The sequence below is a fragment of the Tinamus guttatus genome, unplaced genomic scaffold, assembly GCF_059628265.1.
Source record: "Tinamus guttatus ecotype Peru unplaced genomic scaffold, ASM5962826v1 Tinamus_guttatus_pri_ptg000248l, whole genome shotgun sequence".
NCBI lineage: Eukaryota > Metazoa > Chordata > Aves > Tinamiformes > Tinamidae > Tinamus > Tinamus guttatus.
Genome location: NW_028288782.1, coordinates 643,279 through 665,772, shown reverse-complemented (window position 1 = coordinate 665,772; position 22,494 = coordinate 643,279). Strand labels below are relative to the sequence as shown.

Sequence of the window (22,494 nt, the reverse complement as noted above, 5' to 3'; positions counted from 1 at the left end):
TTGCCGGGGGGTGACAGCAGCGGCAGGGGCCAGGGGGCCGCCGTGAGGAAGGCTGCTGCTGTGCTGGGCTCCTCCTGGCACGGATGAGCCCGGTGGCAGAGAGCAACGTGCGGCCTCGGCCTTGCTGGCTGCCAAGGAGGGCTCCTCAGGCAGCGCCCTGGCACGGCTGCCTCCTGCCTGCCCACAGGCCGGGCTCCGCTCGGGGCTCTGCTTTGAGCCCTGCATCGTGGTGGGCTCCACGTTGTTGCTCTACCCTTTAGGACTTCTTGACCCAGGCCTCCCACCTATCAGCTCCACGTGTCTTATCTCTAGACACTTGACGCCTTGACATCCCGTCTCTGCAAGGACTGGGATATCTCCATACAATTTACGCCTCCTTGGCCTCCGCATCCCGTCTCCGAGAAGACCGGGATCTCTTATCTCCACCTGATTTACGGCTTTTTCACCTTGGGATCCTGCTTCTGGGAGGACTGTGGCATCAGCTCCAGGTGTTCTATCTCCACCAGCACGAGGCCCAAATGATGCTCTGCAGCGTCTACGGAGCGGCGCTGGCACTGGAGCTGGAGGAAGAGGAGCACCAGAGCATGCAGAAAGGGGCAGACTCTGCAAGAACGGACACATAAAAGCAGCACGGATTTCCCCCTCTGCCGCTGTGTGCTATTTCCCTCCCAGGTGTGTGGTTCATCCCCTGCACCCACTCGCACGCTTTCTGGCCCTCAACATCCCTTGCACCGAGGGCTGCGGGAGAGCGCCTGCACCCAGGCACCTGTGCCCGCACCCAAGCGCAGCCAGTGACACTCAGCTGTGCTGGGGTGGTGGCAACTACAATCCTGCTGCATCTCTCCCGCTTGCTTCTCTTTTCCTTCCTTTTCCCTTCTTTTACACCCTGTCCTATTGCGCGTATGAGAGTAAAACTTACAAGCTTTTTTGACATTTCACCCAGTTTGTGTTTTAATCTCACTCTTGGGATCGTATCGAAACCTGCCCCGGCCCCGTGGCTTTCATCTCTGCAGACACACGCACTCCCTCGCCCCCACGTTAGTCGTCCCACTGCTTTTCCCACCGGCCCGGCCCTGGGTCCCGCACCGCCCCCCCCCGCCCACACCACCACTTTACTGGGTCGGGATGGTTCTTTTCCGCCAAAATGCCGCGGCGGGGGTGCTCGTCCGCTGACGGGGCCTCCTCAGCTTTCCTTATCCTCGTGCTTTTCGCTCTCTTTTGGCCGTTTTTCGCGGCCGCTTCTCGGCTCGCGGCTGCGCCGGCGGTGCCTCATGGCGGAAGGGCACTGCGCGTGCGCGGGGGCGGGGATTGCGGTTCCTGCCCACTGCGCACGCGCCCTCTCGGTAGCCGCGGGCGGGCGGGGGAAGGAGGGAGTCCTCCCGGGGTGGGGGGGCGGCCACGTGGCACCGGGAGGCGGTTGCCCCCCCTGCGGTCGCCATGGACGCAGCGGAGCCGGTTGCGCAATGGCCTTTATGGTCGCCCTGGAAACACAGGCGGGGCGAAGGGGAGAGGGGGACCAGGAGGGATTTGGGGTGGGTAGAAAAAGGAAAATAATAAGAATAATAAGAATAATAAGACTAAGAAGAAGAAGAAGAAATAATAATAACAATAACAACAGTAATAATAATAACAACAACAATAACAATAATAATAATAATAATGTGAAAAGGAAAGCTAAGGCGCGGTTGGAACGCAATCTGGCAAGGGACGTTAAAATAACAAGAAAAACTTCTTCAAATACATTAACAGCAAAGGAAGATGAGGGAAAACATGGGTCCGCTGGCGGACGGGATGGGCACCCTGGTTGCAAATAACAGAAAAAGCAGAGTTGCTCAATGCCTTCTTTGCTTCGATGTTTACCAAGGGCAGCCCATTAGAGCCCCAGGCCATAGGGACAAGAGAAGAAGCTGGTGGAGAGGAAGACCTGTCCTGGGCAGAGGAAGATTGGGTCAGAGAGCACCTGAGGAACCTTGATACCCACCAATCCATGGGCCCTGATGGGATGCACCCCAGAGTGCTGCAGGAGCTGGCAGAGGTCATAGCTAAGCCACTCGCCACCATCTTTGAAAGATCCTGGAGAACGGGGGAGGTGCCGGAAGACTGGAAGAAGGCCAATGTCACGCCAGTCTTCAAAAAAGGCAAGAAGGAGGACCTGGGAGGCGTTTGTCTGAATTATGGAAATGCAAAAAGGCTGCTGATGGATGGTGGGTAATCCCAGACAGACAGGGTGTTGTGACTCCACCGATAATAAGGAAGTTGATGGCACATCCCCCCAAAAGCACACCCATGGGAATTGAGGCTGTGACTGAAACAGTGAAGGATTGCACAGCTGGGATCCATGGATAACGCCTGGAGCGTTATCCAATGCTGTGAAACCTGCACCAAGAAGAATCCCACTGTTCAAAGGAAAGTTCCTTCTCAGGAGGTAAAGAGAGGGCATTTTCAGGATGCCCTGTGTCCTTCCTGTGTCCAATGAACAAGGCAAAGGAGGTAGTAGAAGTGTTCTTTTTTAAGGAATTATAGCAAATTTGGGGGTATCAGAAGCTTACTCCAAGGATACCTTGGGTTGAAACACCTCATTTTATTACAAGAATTCTACAAATTAAATAAAAAATCCTACCAGGTACCCAAACTCCCAGGAGGAATGCATGCAAAAGGTATTGCAGACTTGCCGTTGCCCTTAATTTCTTTCTGAAAGATTTTGGCAAAGTTTTGGCAGGACACTGTCTTGGCCAGATCACCTGGCTCTCAGTACTTTGGAATATCTTTACCCACCATGAGATTTCATCTGTGTAAAAGCTGTGAATTCAGAGCCACTGAAGGAGGAGAGGGAGGACCTATTCAAATATTCGTGACAGTTCACACCGCAGTAAAGGTAGAGGATATTGAGCGGTGGGTTTCTTACACAAGGGCAAAAGCCTTACCTGGATATTATGGTGAGCCAACTAGGGACCCCGTGTATGTGATATGGAGCAGAATTACGTACTAATACTAGATATGGCAGTATGGAAGGATGTGAGCTGCGTAAATCTGGCATAATTATATTAAGCTGAGACTTTAAGGGAGTCCAAAATAGTTTTGAGATATGGTGACTGGAGGGATCAAAGCTGGAATACTGTTTCCATGCAGGGTGGACAAATCCTTCCCTTAATTCAAACCAAGGACCAGACCATAAGTATCACTACCATCTGGGAATATACTTTAGGGGGATAAAAGGAGTATGGTGTGTAGCCCAGCATAGATCTCTGGAGGAATGTTGTATCTCTCTTAGGGTGAGGCAGCTAAGAATTGAAGCTACTTGTATTAAACATGTATATTGGACTTGGGATGATACAGGAGGTCCCTGCCATTATGCTCACCATGGATGTTGCTCTTTTGGAGGAGACTTTTACTTGAAAACCTTACTTGGCAGATAGAAACATTAGCGAAGGCCACAGAGAAAGGATATTTGCTAGTAAATAAGCAGGTCCATGCAAACACAAGGATGATGCTTCAAAATCGTCTCACCCTAGATCTTTTACCAACTAAAAGCACGGAGTCTGTGGGTATCTGAAATTAAATTCACATCACTGTTGTTTTTACAGATCTAATGTCAAATAAAACAGATAGATAGAAAAAGTTGCCCAATAAGCCCGCGATCTTAGGAAAGGTATGGAAATAACTTGGTTAAATAAACTTTTAAGTGAAATATGAGAAATTTACCTCAGTGGAGGACTGTCATTGTTGCTAGATACCATTCTAATTTTAATAATTTTGATATTCATAACTTGTGTAATAGTTCTATGTCATCCATCAGTCATGGTATGCTGTTTTCAATGGTGCTGCAGAAGGAACCAAAAGTATTACCGGCATTAGCCAGTCTAGGTGAGACTCTCCAAGAGATCTTCCTTTGGAAGTCCCCAGGGTGGGAACTGTTACGAGAAGCCTCAGACAAGAATGCACCCAAGGACATAATTTCTGCTGCTGTTGCTGGTACCTCTTGAGAGCGTGCGGACAAAAAAGCTGACACTGTTTGAAGATGAAGAAAGGAGCGCCATATTTTCAAGAAACTATCTGAAACTGGGCAATGACATCAGAGTTCACAGAAAGGACAGAGAAAGCAATCACCAGCTGTCTTAAAAGAACACCTGGGACCACCAAAGGGACAGAGGCCACAGGCATGTGAGGACAGGGCCTATTATAATTAGCTGCAGTAAATAGAAAGATTGTGCATGATCATTCCGGGAAATTTCATGCGCGTGTGGATAATACAGAAATATTAGCTTTGGTTAAGGCACCTTATGGTGTGTGTGCTGGGAGAAGAGATCCCCCTTGCACCCAGCACTGCAAATAAACAAATCCTTCTTCTTAATGCTACCTGGGTGTTAAGGAGTTCATTATTCTGCCTTTTCAGTAATATGCCAAACAGAGTTGAATTAAAAAATGAAATCAGAACGGCAACTTATGGTATCTCTTCAATCACAGCATGACTATTTACTCGACATTCAGCAGAAAAACTAGTACCAATCTATGTAATTAAATGGTGAAATTAGAAGGTTCTCAAATAAGAGTCATGATGACGAGTACCAGTATACTGCTAAATAGAATAAAACTGATGTATTTACACAAAAGTGCAGATATTATATGCAGGAGAAGCTCTCATATGGGACTCACTGCTTGTACCTGGCAAATGTTAGCACATTTCTTCCTGATTGTGCAGGGGGTTCTCATCTTTGCAAGGAGTTTCCTTAGCGCAGAGTCCCGGGTTATGGGGAGGTGAAGGATTCTCACAGTCCAGCCCCAGGAGTTGATCAGGTGTCATTCCTCATCCTGGCTCAGCTTATAAGCGTTAGGCCCTGTCACTTATACCATTAGGGTGAAGAAGACATGGCTGTGATACAGTGATCCTCATAAGGCGATCCTTCCAGGATCTGCAGGCCAGTTGCATTAGATTCTCCTCTCCTTGCATCGTGAGTGAGTGGAGTTGTGCACTGTTATTGGCTGCCTCCACAAGTCTTTCGGGTTCCTTATTTGAGCAGTCCTTGAGAAGGACTCGCTCATTCCAGATGTATTAGTGGATGGAGGAATTTGAGTAAGGGAGATGAATTACCCTAGGCTTGAGGAGAAAAGTAGGTTGTTGACAGAGATTGTGTGTGGAATGTGTGAGTATTGGGGACAGCTTTTTAGAAGGGTAATGCTTCTAGGGGAAATGTGTAAGTAGCCCTGGTGCCTGTGCTGAGGAGGGATGAAAGGAAGCAGGGGCAATATTTGGGGGCTTCCCTAAGCATGCAGTGGCTAGTGATGTTAGCTCTGAGCCCAGTATTTTGTGGAGGGGAAAGAGCAGGGTGACCAAGGTGTGAGAAGTGTGGTGTAGCTGAATGACATTCTAAGTAGCAAGGGATAAACAGACATGGTATAAGGGTCAGAAGGAGAAAGAGAGAAGAATGAAAGAAAGAAAGGAGAGATATGGACCTGGGCTGCCTTAGCAAATATGAGGCAATCTTGGTGTGTCAGTTCACAGGCCTATGATCCCTGATTCCTTGGGGAGGTATCTGAGTCATGTATCATTGCTAGCGGAAATGTAGGATTAGCAATATGCTAGACTCTCTCCATTGGTTCCATGTGTCTCTGAGGAGGAGCCCAGCAGCTATCCCTGTCCCTAGCAAGCAATCTCCAGTACTCCAGAGGGGCCGTGGGTGGGTGAGGTCCTCCCCTCTTGTGCCCAGCCTGTCATCCCAGCTTCCCATCCCATCGCAGATGGGCACTTGCCTTCAGGAGCTTCCTCTGCACCCATCTCTCCGGCCTGTCCAGGGCTCTCAGAAGGGCAGCCCAGAGCTCTGCTGTAGCAGCCATTCCTCCCACTTGTGCATCAGCAGCCAACATGCGGAGGGAGCCTTCTGTGCCTTCATCCCTGTCAGTGCTGAGCAGGCTGAACAAGAGTGCAGCCAGTCCTGAGCCCTGGGCACGGCGCTATCCTCAGGCTGCTCAAAAGCCTCTGAGCTCTGCCCAATTCAGCCCCTTCTCAATGCACCTCACGGCCTCATCTAACCCTCACTGCCTGCTCTTACTGAGGAGACTGTGATGGGAGACAGTATCAAAGGGCTTGCTGAAGACAAGGGAGACAATATCCAGTGTCCTCCTCTCATCTCCCCAACCAGGCATTGACCTCCCCATCACAACATGACATGTGCCAACAACCTCCTTGTCTTCTTCCTTGCTTGTCCTGTTTTGTCAGGAACCATACACTGATTCCCTACAGGAGCAAGACATTCCACAGCCTGGCATTGGAGTGGATACACATTGCTGGCCTTTGCAGGCCTGGCCTTGGAGGCTCCCTTCCTTTCCAGAGAGCAATGCCTGCTCTCCTGAGGATGAGCTGGTCCTCTCCTGGCACTGCTTGAGTGAAGGCCTTTAGAAGGGGAGCGCCTGAGTGTGGAGCAGAGCTGCGGTCCCTGCTGCCTGTGGGGAATGCTCTTTGGTTCAGTGATGTCCTACACTCCTTTTCTCTGCCACAATTTTCTCCCAGAGAACCACCCTTGGAGGAAATAAAAGAAGAAAAAAGGTAGGAAAAAACAGAATAAAAACAAATAAAAAGAAAAATAATTGAAATAAAAAAAGAGGAAAAAATGATAAAAATAAAGAAGAGGAAAAGAAAAAAAGGAAAGGTAAAGAAGAAAAAAGTTAAGAAAAGAAAAAAGAAGCAGAGTAGAAAAACAGAAAAAGAAGAAGTGAAAAAGAATAAAAAAAGAAAAAGAGTGGAAAATGCGCTGCGGCATCCCAAGGGCCACGTGTGAAAGGAAATCCTAGAGGGAAACTTTGCTGGCACCCACTTGCCCCTAGGGTCTGAGAACTTAGGGCTACGCGCACACATCTGCAATGGGGATGATTTTTGTGCCTGACCTCACTTGGAAAGAACACAACACAAAAAAGAATTATGCAGGAATATATATTGAAACAACAACAAAAATAACAATAAACAATATTATAAACAATAACAACAATAAAACCAACAACAATATTAACAACAATAGATGCTACTATAAAAGTGAATACAGAAAAATCCAAAGAAGAAGTCATTGCTGGCGTCCCTGGGCCCAGCACTTCCCAGCAGCAGCCAGGGTGAAGGGGAGCTTGGTCTGCAAGGGAAAAGGAGGCGTGAGCAGGGCCGAGGAGCGGCTCGGGGGCTCCCGTGGAGCAGAGGCTCTTTGGCGGCTGCGTGGGCTCTTTGGCAGCAGCGCTGCCGTCATTGGTGCCCTGGCAGAGGCTTGGCGTGGCCAGCGCAGCCCAGAGGCCGGCAGAGGGGCTGAGGCAGCAGGTGCCCAGGCCTTGGGCGCTCCTGCGCCCTGTGCAGCTCTGCCCCGGCGCCGCGGCCCGCCAGAGCGCCCGCACACCTGGGCCAGGCTCCCGCGCGGCCCTGCTGCTCACCTGGCCTTGCTGCTGCGTGGCCAGTGCTGGGGCCACTGTGAGGCGCAGCCCTGGGAAGCATCCGTGTTCCCGTGGCGATAACTGCCCCTCTGGGATGTTCCACTGCTCTGTGGGGGGAGGAGGGCAGCGGCAGGGCCAGGGGGGCCGCCGTGAGGAAGGGTCTGTGTGTGCTGGACTCCCCCTGGCACTGCTGAGCCTGGCGGCAGAGAGCAGTGCGTGGCCTTGGGCTTGCTGGGTGCCAAGGAGGGCTCCTCACGCAGCCCCATGGCGCTGCTGGTGGCTGCCTGCCCAGAGGCCGGGCTGCACTTGGGGCTCTGCTCCCACCCCTGCAAGCAGCCTTGAATGCCTTGAACTTTCTTCTCCGCTCCCCTCCTGCCCTTACAGCCCGATGGACACAAGAAAGTTTTTTTCCATTATCGAGACGTGTTCCTCAGTAGCACAATGAGCACCAAGGGCAGTTGTGCCCTGGGGTCAGGGGTGCATGTGCTCAGCAGAGCCCTTGTGAGTTGGCAGTGGCCTGGGAGCCCCTGGTGCTGCTGGGCTCCTTCTCTTGTCCTGCCGCGCACCTTGCAGGCCCCCTGTGCTGTGGCTGAGAGCAGCCTTGGTGCGGCTCCTGCACTGCTGCCCCTGCCACGGCTTCCTAGGGCTGCAGAGGGCAGAGCAGGCACAAATGTGCCCTCAGCAGCAGCAGGGACCTGCAGCTGCTGCAGCCCTGCCCAGCACTGGGCTGCAATGCTCACTTCCTAACGGAACGAATTCCTGACGTTCAGGGTAGTACATGAAAGCCAAGGGCTGGTGGCACGGGGAATTGGCAGCAGGCATTTGGCTGCTGCCCTGGGAATGCTGGAGGGGAAGTGTGAAGCAGAGCAGTGTTCCCTGGAGGGAGGCGCGAGCAGAGGGCTGGGAAGTGAGCTCAGCCCTGTGGCTGTGAGGGCAAGTGCTGGGAGCCCCCTTGCCTGCGCGCATGATGCCTGCAGAGCCCAGGCGTGCGCAGTGCCCCCGGCGGCAGGAAAGGTGCTGGGAAGCCCTTGTCCCACGCAGGCTGCTTGCAGAGAAGCTGCGGCTCATCTGCCTCGCAACTCGGGCACAAGGGCCCTTGCGAGCAACATCCTTATTCTCTGGGCAGTTACTGCCCTTGCTCCGCACTCGTGTTGCTCTGGGCTTGGCTCTCTCTCCACTCGCATTGCACAGTTCCATCCTGAAGCTTTTGCATCCAGAGGCCGATCATGCTGCTCTCCTGGCACTAGCCCCTTCTCCGCAGTGCTTTCTTCTGATCTGTTTTGTAGGGCTCTTGTCTTGGCATGACCTAGTTGTTCCCGGTCGTTTTTCAGGGTGTCCTGGGCATCACTGACCAAGGTCTCAGCACATACTTTTAACTCTGAATGGATCTGCTGACTATTGCATTTGCAATGTGCTCCCCTGCAAGCGTGCTCCTTTCTTGGGATACATCAGCAGCATTTTGGGAGTGTTGTGAAACAACAGGGCATTTGTTTCTGCAGTGTGATGTTCAGAGGGTCCAGATGATCCTCCTTCTGTGACATGGCTTGAGGTAGGTGCCTAGTGTCCCTGCAGCTTTAGCTTACTCATAGTATCCATGACAAGCCTCAACATTTCTGAAAACTTGCAGCCAAAGCAACACTCAAAATGAGACGTTATGAACTGTTGCAAGATGGCTGCAAAGCTCTCAGCAGCCTCTCTGGTGGTTTTGTGCATAGAAGGCAGAGAAGCTGCTTAGTCAAACCTAGGCAGTTCTGATGCCACCCTCTGATTTCTCCCAATTCTCCCCCTCACGGAGCTATTGCGGCAATGTGCTGCTGCCTTTCCCATCTGCACAAGAGCCTGGGCTCAGAGGTATCTCACGAGCTGCATTCCCCTTGCTCCAACACATCACCCAGAAGGGCTGCTGCAATCTCTGTAGTCTCTCACCAGCAACACTTCTCCCCGCACATGTGGAGGAGGAATCTCCGAATGCTCTGCCGTTCCTTCACTACCAGACATCTCCCTGCGCAGCACCTAGGGAGCCCTCCCGAACACATGGAGCGACGGCTCCAGCTCTTTCACCCTCTCCAGCACTCACTCGAGCTGCTCTCCCCCAGCTCCTGCACTTTTCTCGGGCTAGTCCAGCTCCACGGGGTGTGGGTTTTAGTGTGCCATTCCTCCTTGGAGCACTTCTGCAACAGAGACCAGGAGGATGTGAGGAATGAATGGTGAACGAACTGGAGAGAGGAGATGGAAGAGGTAAAGTGATTGGAGCCACCCCTTAGCCCTCCTGTTGCCTGCCTTGTGTGTTGTCTGCTCTGCTTCCATGACACTTCTGCCTGTTATGGTGGACTTGTTGGCTCCTTCTCCAAGCCTGAATGTGCAGAAAGCTCAGTTTGCAACTAGAAACAAAAAGATTCTGTTCCTGGAGCTCCCTGCATTGTCATGCTTTCAAGAGGCCAGTGCCCAGGATGGAGAAGGGGTCCACCAGGAGAGAAGGGCTTCCCTCAGAACTCCCAGACGGTGTTTGGGGATGACTTTCCTCCCATTCCCAAATCCCGCACTCTTCATCAGCTCAGCATGGACCCAAACACTCGTTTCCAGGCCACAAGGGTTGTCCCACCAGCGCAGCCTTCCCTGCTCCTCCAGCTCCTGCCTTGCTGGGAGAAAACAAGGGAAGCCCCAACCCTCTGCAGCGCCAAGCGTCCCTGTGAACCCTGAGCTTTAGCTCCTTGTTGTGGCCCACGTGTCTTGTCGCGCTCTCTCCTGAGCGCGGCCAGGTGCTGCCTGTGCTGGCTGCAGTGGCGCAGCTTGCAGACGCCCCATGGCGAGATGAGGGCAGCAAGGAGGCGGCGCTCGTGGCGCTCCCGCGCAGGCTGCCTTGCCAGGAGGAGCGCTGGCCCCGCGGGAGCTGCTCCCCTGCGCGCGCGGCCCTGCCCAGCGCCGGGGGCCTTGGCTCCCAGCAGCCAGTGCGGAGCCGTGCTCCTCGCTGCGCCGCCTGGCCATGCACCCGCTGCTGCGGCAGCGCCGCACAGCCTCGCAAGAGCAGCTCGCAATGCCCGCAGCGAGCGCTGGGCTCCTCCTGCCCCTGCAGGGACAGCAGCACCGCAGCCCTGCACCGTGCACGTGCACGGGGCGGCTGCAGCCAGCGCTCTCCCAGCCTCCTCCTCCCATGGAAACTCCTCTGCTCACCTGCACGGACAACCCACTTGGCCATCCTTGCTCATGTAGCCTCCTCTCCTCAGCCTGCACAGGTTTTCTTTGTGTTTGGAGTATTCCCACAAATGGGGGTCCTGCAGACAGTTGTACTCATTCCCTAGTACCTGACAGGATCGATTCGCAATTTCAAAGTCATCAGATGGCCGGTGAAACTGTAAGATACATTGTACAAGGCAAGATCAGTGTAGAGCGGATGAGGAAATACACCAGGACACTTTGGAGCTTTGTCGGCCCATAGGGCACCCCTCCGCATGCTCTGAGCTTTAGGGTCATTTCTGGCTCAGTGCTTACTTCAACTCTAATCCATTGGGAATCATACCCAAAGGAAAACTTATTCTCTTTGGGAGACTCTTTAGGCAAGGAGAATCCCCAGCTCCACAGCTCCCATCTTGCAGTCGTGTCTAGAAGGATCCTTGTCCCATTTTCTGAACAGAGAACTCCCGGCATTTACAGCTTTGCAAAGACAGAGCTTGCGAGAAGTTTTTGGTCCCTGCAGAGAGTCTCTCAGGGCTGCATGAGCATTGCTGGCCCTGCTGGAAGGACCCCGTCCCCTGGCCGCCTTGCTGCCTGCTGCACGCAGGGCCCCACTGCGCACTTCTCCAGGGCCGCACACCAGGCTGCCTTTGGCTCTGCAAGATCCTGCCCGGGCACAGAGCTGCACTGGGACCTGCTCTCCCACCTCCTGGACACCACCTGTCTGGGTGTCCCTGCTGGAGCGGGAGGATGAACAAGGTCTCTGAAAGTCCTTTCCAGTCTGAGCCATCCTGGAAAGTGTAAAGCTAGAACATATCCCTCATGCAGGCAACGTGGAACTTCAGTGTTTCAGACCCAAACTGACACCTGAGCTCCTGCACTGGTATTTGTCCAGTGTAAGATGATTATTCCAATCTATCTTATGACCTGGAGTTTGCAATTGTTTTGTTCTTTTTATTTATTTATTTATTTATTTTTCTTGGCCACATCTGGATATGTTGTATGCTCTACCCCTTAGAAAACTCCTTGTAGTCCTTGAAAATGCAAACATTATTTTCCAGGGGTTCTCTGTAACATGACAAGATCTACATTTTTTTTTTCCTTGCACTGACCAAGAAAACCTGAAACGTTTTGACTCTTTCCTTTAGGAGGCCAAGGCAGGATGCCCCACACTCTCTCCTGAAGAGCTCTCAAATCTACCCGAACTGTCTCCTTATGTCTGCTGTGCAGCCCTTGAGTAGCTACTGCCCAGGAAGCAGCTTGATATTCCTGACAGAACAGAACATGCCTGCTTGTCCTGGATGGAACCTGGTTCAGCGGGTGGATTCACATGCCACGCTTGCCACCACGTGCTCTGCTGGTCACTGACTCCTTGGGAGATGATCTGCAAGTGTCCTCACTACTCCTCTAACCACATCGAGGGGAAAGGAAACAACGAAATCCTACCAAGTAATTAACCTGAGCAAACTCTGTGTCTCCTGGAAGTCAGGACGTTGAACAGCATCAGCTCAGTAATAAGGCAGCAGTGCAGTGATGGGAGGGTATGGAGAGAGAGGACACTCTGGCACTTAGCAAAGGCCGGGAATATTGTTCTGTTCTACAATCAAGCACATGTTTGTGTGCAGTGTCCAGGGGATCTCACTCCACAGATGCCCTGCAGACACGCGCCGTGCTCAGTAACACAGAGGAGAGGGGGAGCGCTGCAAGTGCCCTCTCCTTCCCTGATGAGCTCTGGAGAGGAGCGTCCCCAGCCCATGCCTGAAAACAGGTTGTGGTTGAACCCCTGTGTCCTCTGCTTTGCTGACTAGGTATAAGGTCTTCTGCAATGCTGGAGAAGCAGATGGTGCCTGCAGTGATGATCAGGAAAGTCACAAGAGCACAAGGATCTGCCGTGGTGTCTGGTCTCTGTGCCGCAAGGTGCCGAGGGACAGAGCAGCCTCCATCGTGGTCCCCAGCACAGGGCCCTTCCTGGCAGCAGCCCATTTCTGCACCAGCTGCCTCTGCGGACACTGCCCCCCGTGACGTCGTCCCTGAATGAGTCCAGCCCTGCAGGGCCCTGTGTCCCCAGGGGCTCGGGGAGCTCGGCCCTGCATCTCCAGGCCCCATGTCCTTGGGGCGCGACAGCTTCCCTTTGCCTGTGGCTTGGGCCCTGCGGGGACACGTTGTGTGTGGCACCCAGAGAGTTGAGAGCTGCCCCGCGGTGGGGCTGGGGCTCCTTCCCCTTTGGGCATCCCCAGGGCCACATGTGAATGGAAGTCCCAGAGGGACCTTTTTACTGTCGCCCCCTGTCCCTGGTGCCTGAAATCCTGGGGCTCCACAGACACACCTGCAGTGGGGATACTTTTTGCGCCTGTGCTCGATTGGAAAAAACATGCAACATATGAACAATCATACAGGAATATATATTTAAACAAGAACAAAAAAGACAAAAAAGACAACAAAAACAAAATAAGCGACAGCTTCCCTTTGCCTGTGGCTTGGGCACTGCGGGGACACGTTGTGTGCGGCACTTGGAGAGTTGAGAGCTGCCCCGTGATGGAGCTGGGGCTTCTTCCCTTTGCACATCCCGTGGGACACTTGTAAAGGTCAGGTGAAGGAAGGTTCTACAATTAGAGATTAATAGCAGGTTGATTTTTAATTGTCCTTGGAATAAGTATTTAATTTGACACATTTTCAGGATGTCCTGAGGCCTTCCCATGGCTCGTACACAGAATTGCTAACATCAGACGAGATAGAAGCACTGCTTGTACCTGGTAAATGCTAGCACATGTCTTCCTGAGTTTGCGAGGGTCTCTCATCCTTGCAAAGAGTTTCCTTAGCACAGGGTGCCAGGTTAAGGGGAAGTGAGGGATTCTCACAGTTCATCCTCAGGAGTTGTTCAGGTGTCATTCCCGATTCCTGCTCAACTTATCAGTGCTAGGCCCTGTCATTTACAGCATTAGAAGGAAGAAGACATGGCTGTGATATGGTCATCCTCATAAGGTGATCCTTCCAGAATCTTCAAGCAATTTGCGTAATATTCTCCGCTCCTTGAACCGCGAGTGAGTCGAGTTGTGCACTGTCAGTGGGTGCCTCCAGAAGACTTCCCAGTTCCCTACTTGAGCATTCCTTGAAAAGTACATGCAATTTCCAACACAGGTTTTTGTGGCATCAGCATCTGTTTGTGCTTTTTACACCCCCATTCCATACATATTGTTGGAGGAAGGAAGTGGAGTAGGGCAAGTGAATTAGCCTAGGCCTGAGGAGACAAGTATGTTGTCGTCAGAGATTTTGTGTGCAATGTGTGGGTGTTGGGGGTAGCTTTTTAGTAGCGTAATGCTGCTCGGCGAAATGTGTGAGCAGACGTGGTGCCTGTGCTGGGAAGGGGTGATAGGAAGCAGGGGGAATGTTTGTGTCTTCACTAAGAATGCAATGGTTAGTGGTTTTAGCTGAGGCCTGTGTTTTGTGGGAGGTTAATGAGCAGGGTGTCTCTGCTAGTAGCAAGGTATGAGGAGGCTGGTATAATTGTTGGGAGGGAATGAAACAGAGCAAGCTGGTGCTGTGAGGCTGCCCTCCTCATAGAGAGGGAAGGTTTTGTTCTGAAGTCATGCTGAACAGGACATGGTTGTGCAGAATGACACTGTAGGTAGCAAGGAATAAGCTTTATGAATAACTGTATGAAGGTGTGCCACAGGAATAAGCAGATATGGAATAAGAGTCAGACGGAGAAAGAGAGGACAAAGGAAGAAGGAAAGAAAGAAGGAAAGAAAAATGGAAAAAACGAAAGGAGAAAGAAAGAAAAAAGAAAAGAAGGAAAGAAAGTGAGAGACAGAGAAAGAGAGAAAGAAAGGGGGAGAGAAAGAGAGAGAAAGAAAGGGGAAAGAATGAGAGAGAGAGAAAAAGAAAAAAAAAGAGAGAGAGAGAAAAAAAAAGAAAGAAAAAAGAAAGAAAAGGAAAAAAGAAAAGAGAAAGGAAAAGAAAAAAGAAAGAAAAAGGAAAAAAGGGAAGAAAAAGAAAAAGGTAAAGAAGAGGAAGAAGAGAAGGGGAAAAATAATTAAACGAGAAAAGGAAAAGAGAAAAAGTAGAATAAGTAAAAAAAGAAGAAAAAGAAAATAGATGGCAAAGGGACTGTGGCATGGCCAGGGCCACATGTGAGGGGAAGTCTTGGGACCATTTCCTGGCCCTCGCTTGCCCCTAGGGTCTGAAATCTGAGTGCCACAAACGTACATCTTGGGTGGGGATGATTTTAGTGCTGGAGATCGCTTGGAAACAACACACAACACTTAATCAATGATACAGGAATATATATTTAAACAACAACAAAAATAACAGTATAATAAACAATAACGAGAAAAATTACAACAATATAATCAACAATAACAGCAATAAAAGGAACAACAATGTTAACAACAATAAATGCTAATAAAAAAGTGTATAGAGAAAAATCCAAATAAGAAGTATTTGCTGGCGTCCCTGGGCCCAGTGCTTCCTGGCAGCAGCCAGGGTGAAGGGGAGCTTGGCCTGCAAGGGAAAAGTTACAGTGAGGTTAATTTATTTCTCAGAGGTTTTCAGGCCAGGAGCAAGGATATGGCTATGAAGGTGACTGTGATGACATCTCATTTTGAGTCTCTGATAGACCAGCAGCTTGTATCTGGTGAAGAATTAACTTGGTGAAGTCACCCCTGTCGCAGCAGGCCTGCATATAGGCCTGCAGTGTTAGGAATCCCTGATTTTCGGGGTTTGTGTGCTGTAGGAATGACACCTGTCCGGCAGCAGGGAGCTTGCTTGAGTTGCCTGTGTGGTCTGTATTAGGTTTCTCTTCTCCATATGTACACCTGTTTTAATACCACCTTTGGGTCTGTAGCATGTCAGGGGGTTCCAGGTATGTTCTGACTGGGAACAATGGCTGTTGGACGAGACCGAAGTAATCTCACTCCCAAGGAAAGGCGTGAGAAAAACGTCCACAGAGGCCTCTTCTTGATAGCAGAACAGATTCAAGATCAAGATTCAATCAAATGTCCCACCCATGTGCCAGCTTCTGGCCTATCAGCTATCCTATGAGGAATGACATGAAAAGCACATGTCCCACCCATGCCCCTGTTGCTGGCCAATCAGGCACTCAGGCAGCAATGACCTCCCAATCAATATCCACGACATGGGCCTTCTGGGAAGGGAAGGTGAAGGAGTTAAATGCAGAGTGCACTGGAGAGGATAAGGACAGCATCCCCTGGAAGGGTAGCATAACAAAATAATGTGGAAAAAATTACACAATAATATTTGAAGCAGCTCATAAAATGTCCAAACATATCTCAATAAAAAAGCACTCATTTTGTTACAAAAAAAAAAAAAAAAAAAAAGTAAAATACCTAACCATAAGGTTAGAGCCTTAAAGCCTAGAGGCATGGAACTGTATGAAGTTGTGCCACAGCAACAGGTGGGGAGAGATGCAGCATCACTGATGAGAAACTGCACGGCACTTCTAGGACCTGCACCTGGTACCCATGAGCGCAAAGGCACCAGGAACAGCCCCTGCAGCCCCATCCCTGGGAGCAGGTCCTGGAGCTGCCACAGTGGCTGCACGCAGTGACACTGCTCGGGGAACCAAGGCCAGAGAGAAACCACCGTCTTCCTGGTTCGGTCGCTGCTGCAGGGAGAGCGCGGCGCAGGCTGCCGAGGCCACGTGGACTGTGGTTTGTGCACCTGCAGGCGAGGCTTTGATCTGCCGATCAGCCCCGGCAAGGGAATAACGGGCTCCTGGGTGAACACCCTGAGAGCTGGGGGGCTCTGAACGCCTGGGCTGCCCTGTCTGCCGTCAGAGGAGTGAAATGTCCCAGCTCCCTGCTCCTGACCAAGGCACCAGCACCAGGCTGTCCGAAAGGGGTGGACGAGACCGCACTCGCAGGATGTGTCTCTGGCCGTGGCTAAGAGACCTTTCACTGCTGCTGCTCCCAGCACAGCGGGGCTGTAGCAGGATCAGGGGCTGTTCCTCTTTCTTTCCCTTCCTGACACAGCCCATCCCAGGGACAATCCCAGCTCCACAGTTCTCATGGCGTGGGGAAAGCTGGACACTTGCACCTTGGGCACTCGGGCAAACACAGCATGTGAGATCCCCAAAGTTCCCAGTCACCTGAGTGGAATACAAAGTGTGACAGACCCATTTCCCCCTGTGGTCTGCCCTGTTCCACTGGGATGGGCCCCATGATGATGCCCCAGAGTAGTGACCAGGACATCCGCAGTGGAACCGTGCTGCATATATGGTCATGAACGGTGCTCGAGAAGTTCATTGGAGGGCTGGGCTGTGACTGAAGGGAGATAACCCCCGATAACGTCTAAAATGGTGCCTGCTGCTTCGATTGGCTCGTCTGGGAGCTGGGCCAGCACCTGCAGGTATATATCGGCCTCCCACCTTGTTGTCCTGCACAAGTCCCCAGGATCTGTGGCAGGGAGAGGTTGCATCAGGGCTCTGCCATCAGGGCAGGAGGCTGTGGATGGAGGCTCCACATCTCTTGGGTGCTGTGGCTGCTCGTCTGGGTGCAGCTGTGCTGGGGTAAGTGCTGGGTAAGTGTGGGGTAAGAGTGAGCCCTCCCCTGTAATTGAGGAGGGAATGAGAGTTGGAACGGAAGATGGGGATCATCTCAATGCTCCCTGGGGACCCGTAAAGCCCTGCAGGTGGTGGGTGCATTTGAGTGGTACCCATGGTGGATCGGGGGAAAGGAAGGGTCCCTGGGCATCCCAAGAGTGCAGAGGGGAGATGTCTCACACCCCAGAAGCTGGGACTCAGCCCTAGGACCCTACACAGTCACTGTGCTGGGGTCAGTGCCCTCCTAACTGGCCCCGTGTCTGTGTTTGAAGGTGCTGCAGAGCTGAGGCTGGAGGATGGAGACAGCCGCTGTGCTGGGAGAGTGGAGGTGAAACACCAAGGACAATGGGGGACCGTGTGTGGTGTTCATTCCTGGGACATGAAAGATGCTGCTGTAGTTTGTAAGCAGCTTGGCTGTGGATTTGCTCTCCATGCCTTCCCGTACGGATATTTTGGGCCAGGATCTGGCCAGATTTGGCTGTACTCTGTAAGCTGTCAAGGCACCGAGTCTGCCTTGTCTGAGTGCGCACGTGGTGGTCGGGGTAACCGCTACTGCGATCATGCTTGGGATGCCGGAGTTGTTTGTTCAGGTAAGGATTCATCCAGTTCCTCACCTCTGGAGTGGGGCCTGGGATCAGGGGACTAACCAGGCTGTGCCTTGAAGGAGCAGTGCGTGGGTACCAGCTCAGGCCCTGACATTGCCACTTTCACTGCACTGCTGCAGCTGCTGCTGTTCCTGGGGAAAGTCCCAGGTGAGCACACCACGGGGTGCACAGACCCCATCAGGATCCTGGGGGCTCAGCCCACCCTTGGGTGGTGCCTGAGGCTGAGAAATGAATCCCTCACCCTGTCCTACAGGTTCTAGGTCTCCATCAATCTCCTCAGGTTCTGCCAGGATATTCCTGGCAGTGCTGGGTGTCCCTGTGCCCCAGATCTCAGGATGACTTGCTCGGCACCCCATGGCTGGGGAAATGGTACAAGATGCCTGAGGGTCCTGCAGTCATTTTCCTCACAGACAGGAGTGCCTTGGCTGACCCAAAGGGGCTTTTCAGAGGGGACAAGAGCAGGGCCTGGGGCAGAGAAGCAGGGGGATGAACAGGGCACCCCTTGTCCAGGGCCCCCCCGTAAGGACCAGCCCCCCACAAGCTCTGGGTTGGTGTCTGTGGGGCCGCTCTCTGCTCCCTCCCATGTCACCACAGGCTCAGGCTGATCCTGCTGGGTCCCTGTCACTGACCCCTCCGACAGCGCAGGACACCCTGGGAACAGGGAGCATTTTGGGCTGTTCCAAGACAATTCCCCAGGCTGTCTGTGAGCTCTGCAGGGCTGAACAGGCTGCAGCAACCATTAGGGCTGCGGTGCTGGGGATCTGTGCTGGGCTGTGGGGCAGCAGCATTTCCCTGAGAAGTGCCTGTGGCTATGGGTAGGTGATTGAGACAAGCTCCAGAGCACTGTGTGGGTGTGAGAGGAGGTGCAGAGGATCTTGAAGGGTTTGTGTCATCAGAACCTACTGAGAGCTGCTGTTTGACGTTAATGGAATCCTTTGGATGTGGCTGCTATGGTATGTAACTGCCAGAAGCTTGTGGCAACTCCCTGTCATTGTGGGGTATTTAATTATTATTATTTTTTTTTCCCAGGATTTGTTCGGCTTGTTGGAGGAAACAGCCCCTGTTCAGGACGTGTGAAGATCACAGATGCAGACCAGTGGAAAACAGTCTGTGACTCACACTTTGATGTGAAAGCTGCTGGTGTGATCTGCAGGGAGTTGCAGTGTGGCGCTGCCCTGTCTGTCCATGGGGGAGCTCACTTTGGAGAGGGGGTCGGTCCCATTTGGGATGGAGAGCTGCAGTGTGTGGGGAATGAGCCCTTCCTCTCCTCCTGCCCCAGGAGATCCCTCAGCAACCCGACCTGCAGCCATGCCAACGACGCTGGTGTCACCTGCACACGTGAGCATTCAGGCAGGCAGTGTGAAATGCCACCCATAAGCTATGTGCTAAGAAACAGGGAGCAGGCTGTGAGGATGGCTTTGTGCTCTTGCACCCTCAGGTGCTGGAGGAGATGCCAAGGGGATAGAAGCCCTTTCTGCTCCTTCCACATCATTTTAAGATTACAGAGAACAACTGCACCTCACTTCCCTTCCTCTTTCCCCAGAGTACACAGGTTTCAGGCTGGTGAATGGCAGCACGGTGTGTTCAGGGCGAGTGGAGATTGAGGTGGAGGGGGCCTGGGGAACCCTCTGTGACTCTGGCTGGGACATCTCCGACGCTCATGTTCTCTGTCATCAACTCAACTGTGGATTTGCTGAGTCCATTCCTGCAGGAGGACACTTCGGGAGAGGAACAGGCCCTGTCTGGAGAGACACTTTCCACTGTAATGGGACCGAATCCCATTTGGGACAGTGCCCTGTGATTGCTCTTGGGGTGTCCCCATGCTTGTCTGACAACAATGCTGGTGTTTTTTGCTCAGGTGAGTTCTGGGAAAATGGATTAACTAATTTTGCCCCTTTTGTGTGACTTGGAAACACAAAGCAGGGGAGCTCCTGGCAGTGACAAACTGAATTTCCTGCTGGAGAAACTATGGGTTCCTATGGTGGGATTCAGAGAGCTTTGCCTGCTCCTGCAGAGCGCGTTTTCTTGGGGGAGATGAGAGCTGAGCAGGGAGCCGGCATCTCTGCTGCTCCAGGGCATCTAGTTCAGGCCTTGGGGCCACCACCAGGTCTGGGCTCCTCTGCTCTCTCCTGGGGCACAGGCCCAGGAGGGAACTGTGGGACACAGCTCCTCTCCCTGAAGCTGTGAAAGATCCTCTGCTCCCTCCTGCAGCCCATACCCCCATCCCAGACCATAACCTGATCCAACAGCCTGCGGGGACTGGACCATGAGTGCGCCCAGCAGGAGCAATTCCTGAGGCTGAGCAGCACCTTGGGGCTGGGATTTGCCCTTGCTCCTTGTCAATATGAACCTCAAACTTACCCTGTTTTGTAAAGAAGGCCCACATCCCTCCGCTTCTTGCTAAGGACACAAGCTCCTCATCCCAGATCCCTAGGGATGTAGAAGGGCAGAGCTGTCCCAGCAGGAGCCAGTCCCGGCTTGAGGATGGAGCAAGGCTACTGCTCACCCTGTCACACAGGCCTCGTACAGGCCACCATGGCCTGCTGCTGAAGCTGCTCCAGATTCATCAATAAGGGCATATCTGGTGGCTCAGGCATTTGGCTTGACCTCCAATGCTTTCCCATTTCCATCACTGAGATGATATTAGAGCTCAACAAGGTTTAGGGCCTGGAAAACAAAATCCCTTGGAGCACTCCCATCCTTGAGCTCCTCACTGTGAGCTGGATATGGATAGGTGAGCTCCAGGATGTCCAAGGGCATGAGAATGGGAAACAAGGCAGCATGCAGGTCATTTCCCCTCTCTCCGAGCAGGACTCTCTGGATCCCTGCGTCTGGTTGGTGGAGGGAGCCGCTGTGACGGGTGAGTGGAGATGCCCCTGAATGGGACATGGGTCCGAGTCCTGGATGACCAGTGGGACCTGAACGATGCCAGCGTGGTGTGCCAGCAGCTCCAGTGTGGAGAGGCAGAGCAAGCCTACAACCCGCCGAAGTCTGAGTGAGGGATGGGCCCCGTGGGGCTGAGAAGGGTCCAGCGTGCAGGGAAGGAGACTCACCTGACCCTCTGCAACACCTCCCTGCCTGCAGCAGCGCCTGCAGGAATTGCCGAGGACGTGGGGGTGGTTTGCTCGGGTGAGTTGCTCTGACGGTCCCCAATGTGCTGTGCTCCCAGGGCTGCGAGCCTCTGACAGCCGGGTTTCTCCTGGGTGCAGGGAGCCGGCTGGTCCGGCTGGTGCACAGGGCAGGGCGCTGCGCTGGGAGAGTGGAGATCTACTACAACGGCACCTGGGGGACCGTCTGTGACGACTCCTGGGACCTGCTGGATGCCACCGTTGTTTGCCACTAGCTGGGCTGCGGCGTGGCTGTGAATTTCACCGGCTCTGCTCATTACGGGGAAAGCTCTGGGCACATCTGGCTGGATGATGTGAACTGCTCCGGGGATGAAGCTGCTCTCTGGGAATGCCCGGCCAGGCCTTGGGGGCAGCACAACTGCAGGCACAAAGAGGATGCAGGAGTCGTCTGCTCAGGTCTGTGCGGGCAGCCGTGGTGGGAGCCTGGTGCTTCATGAGGAGGGGACGAGGGAGAAGCTGGACGTGGTGGAACAGCCCTGACTGCCCTGAGACCCCTTCCTGCCCGATCCTGGGGACACCCATGCACAGTCCCCACTGGACCTGCTCAGGGCTATAGGGAGAGCACAGGTGTCCCCACAGGTCAGGGGGAGGGTAGTGCTGCACATTGGATGCTTCTCTCTGCTCCCTTGGAGACCCAACCCAGGGAGGAGGGCAGGTTACCTGCTCGTGGGGCTGCTGTTGTCATCCTGGGTGCAGCTGCAGAGCAGGAAGAGAGATGTGGCTGTGCCTGTGCATGTCCCCTCCAAGTGCCATCAGAACAGTCCTTCCCTGGGTGCCCGTGACAGGCCCTGGGCTCTCTGCTCTGGGCCATGGGGAGGACAGCATGGACAGCCCAGGACAGGCATTCAGAGGGCTGCAGAACCCCACAGGCAAAGGCATGAGGACACCCTGCCCCATAACATCTGCTCCCCACCTGGCACCAGGCACCCAACCTCTGCAGGGACATCCCTGCTCTGAGGAGTCTGGGGCCCTGTGAGGGCCCAGCTGGGATAACATGTCCCCAAACAAGGGGACCAAGCACTGCCACTCACCAGAGCAATTCACAGCAGCATCTTCCTTGTGCTGGCAGGCACCGCTGTTGCCGCACTGCACCGTGCAGTCCCAGAGAGACCGCTCCGTCCCTCTGCACTTCACTTGCTGCAGCCAGATGGGACCCGTCCCCTCCCCAAACGCAGCCTCCCCCAGGGCAGACATGGCAGGGCCGCAGCCCAGCTGCCTGCAGGCCACCTCAGCGTCCTTCATGTCCCAGGAGTTGTCACACACTGTCCCCCAGGCGCCGCGGTGCCAAACCTCCACTCTGCCCGAGCAGCTGTCCTCTCCTCCCACGACACGAATCTTCTCCATCTCTGGAAAACACAGAACCCTCCATGTCATTGGGGTGGTTGGGAGGGCCTGGCCAGGTGAGAAGGGCACAGGGAGCAGCAGTTACCTGTGCAGCTCGTAGAGTTGGGGCACTCTGCCACCAGGGCTAGAGGGGTTTCTGGTCGTCTCCCTGTAGAAGGAAATGCTACAGTGAAGGAAGGGGCTGCTTTATGGGGGTCATGTGGACAGGATCAGGACTGACCTTGAACCTCCCAGCACCTCCCCCTGCTCATGGACAAAGGTGAACCCCCTTGATAATGCAGTG

General features: G+C 53.2%; 1 pseudogene; it reads left to right on the top strand.

Annotated features, from left to right (window-relative positions):
- The first annotated feature begins 17,694 nt into the window (after positions 1-17,694).
- On the top strand, positions 17,695-21,082 carry LOC148594381 (scavenger receptor cysteine-rich domain-containing protein SCART1-like; annotated as a pseudogene).
- The last annotated feature ends 1,412 nt before the right edge of the window (positions 21,083-22,494 follow it).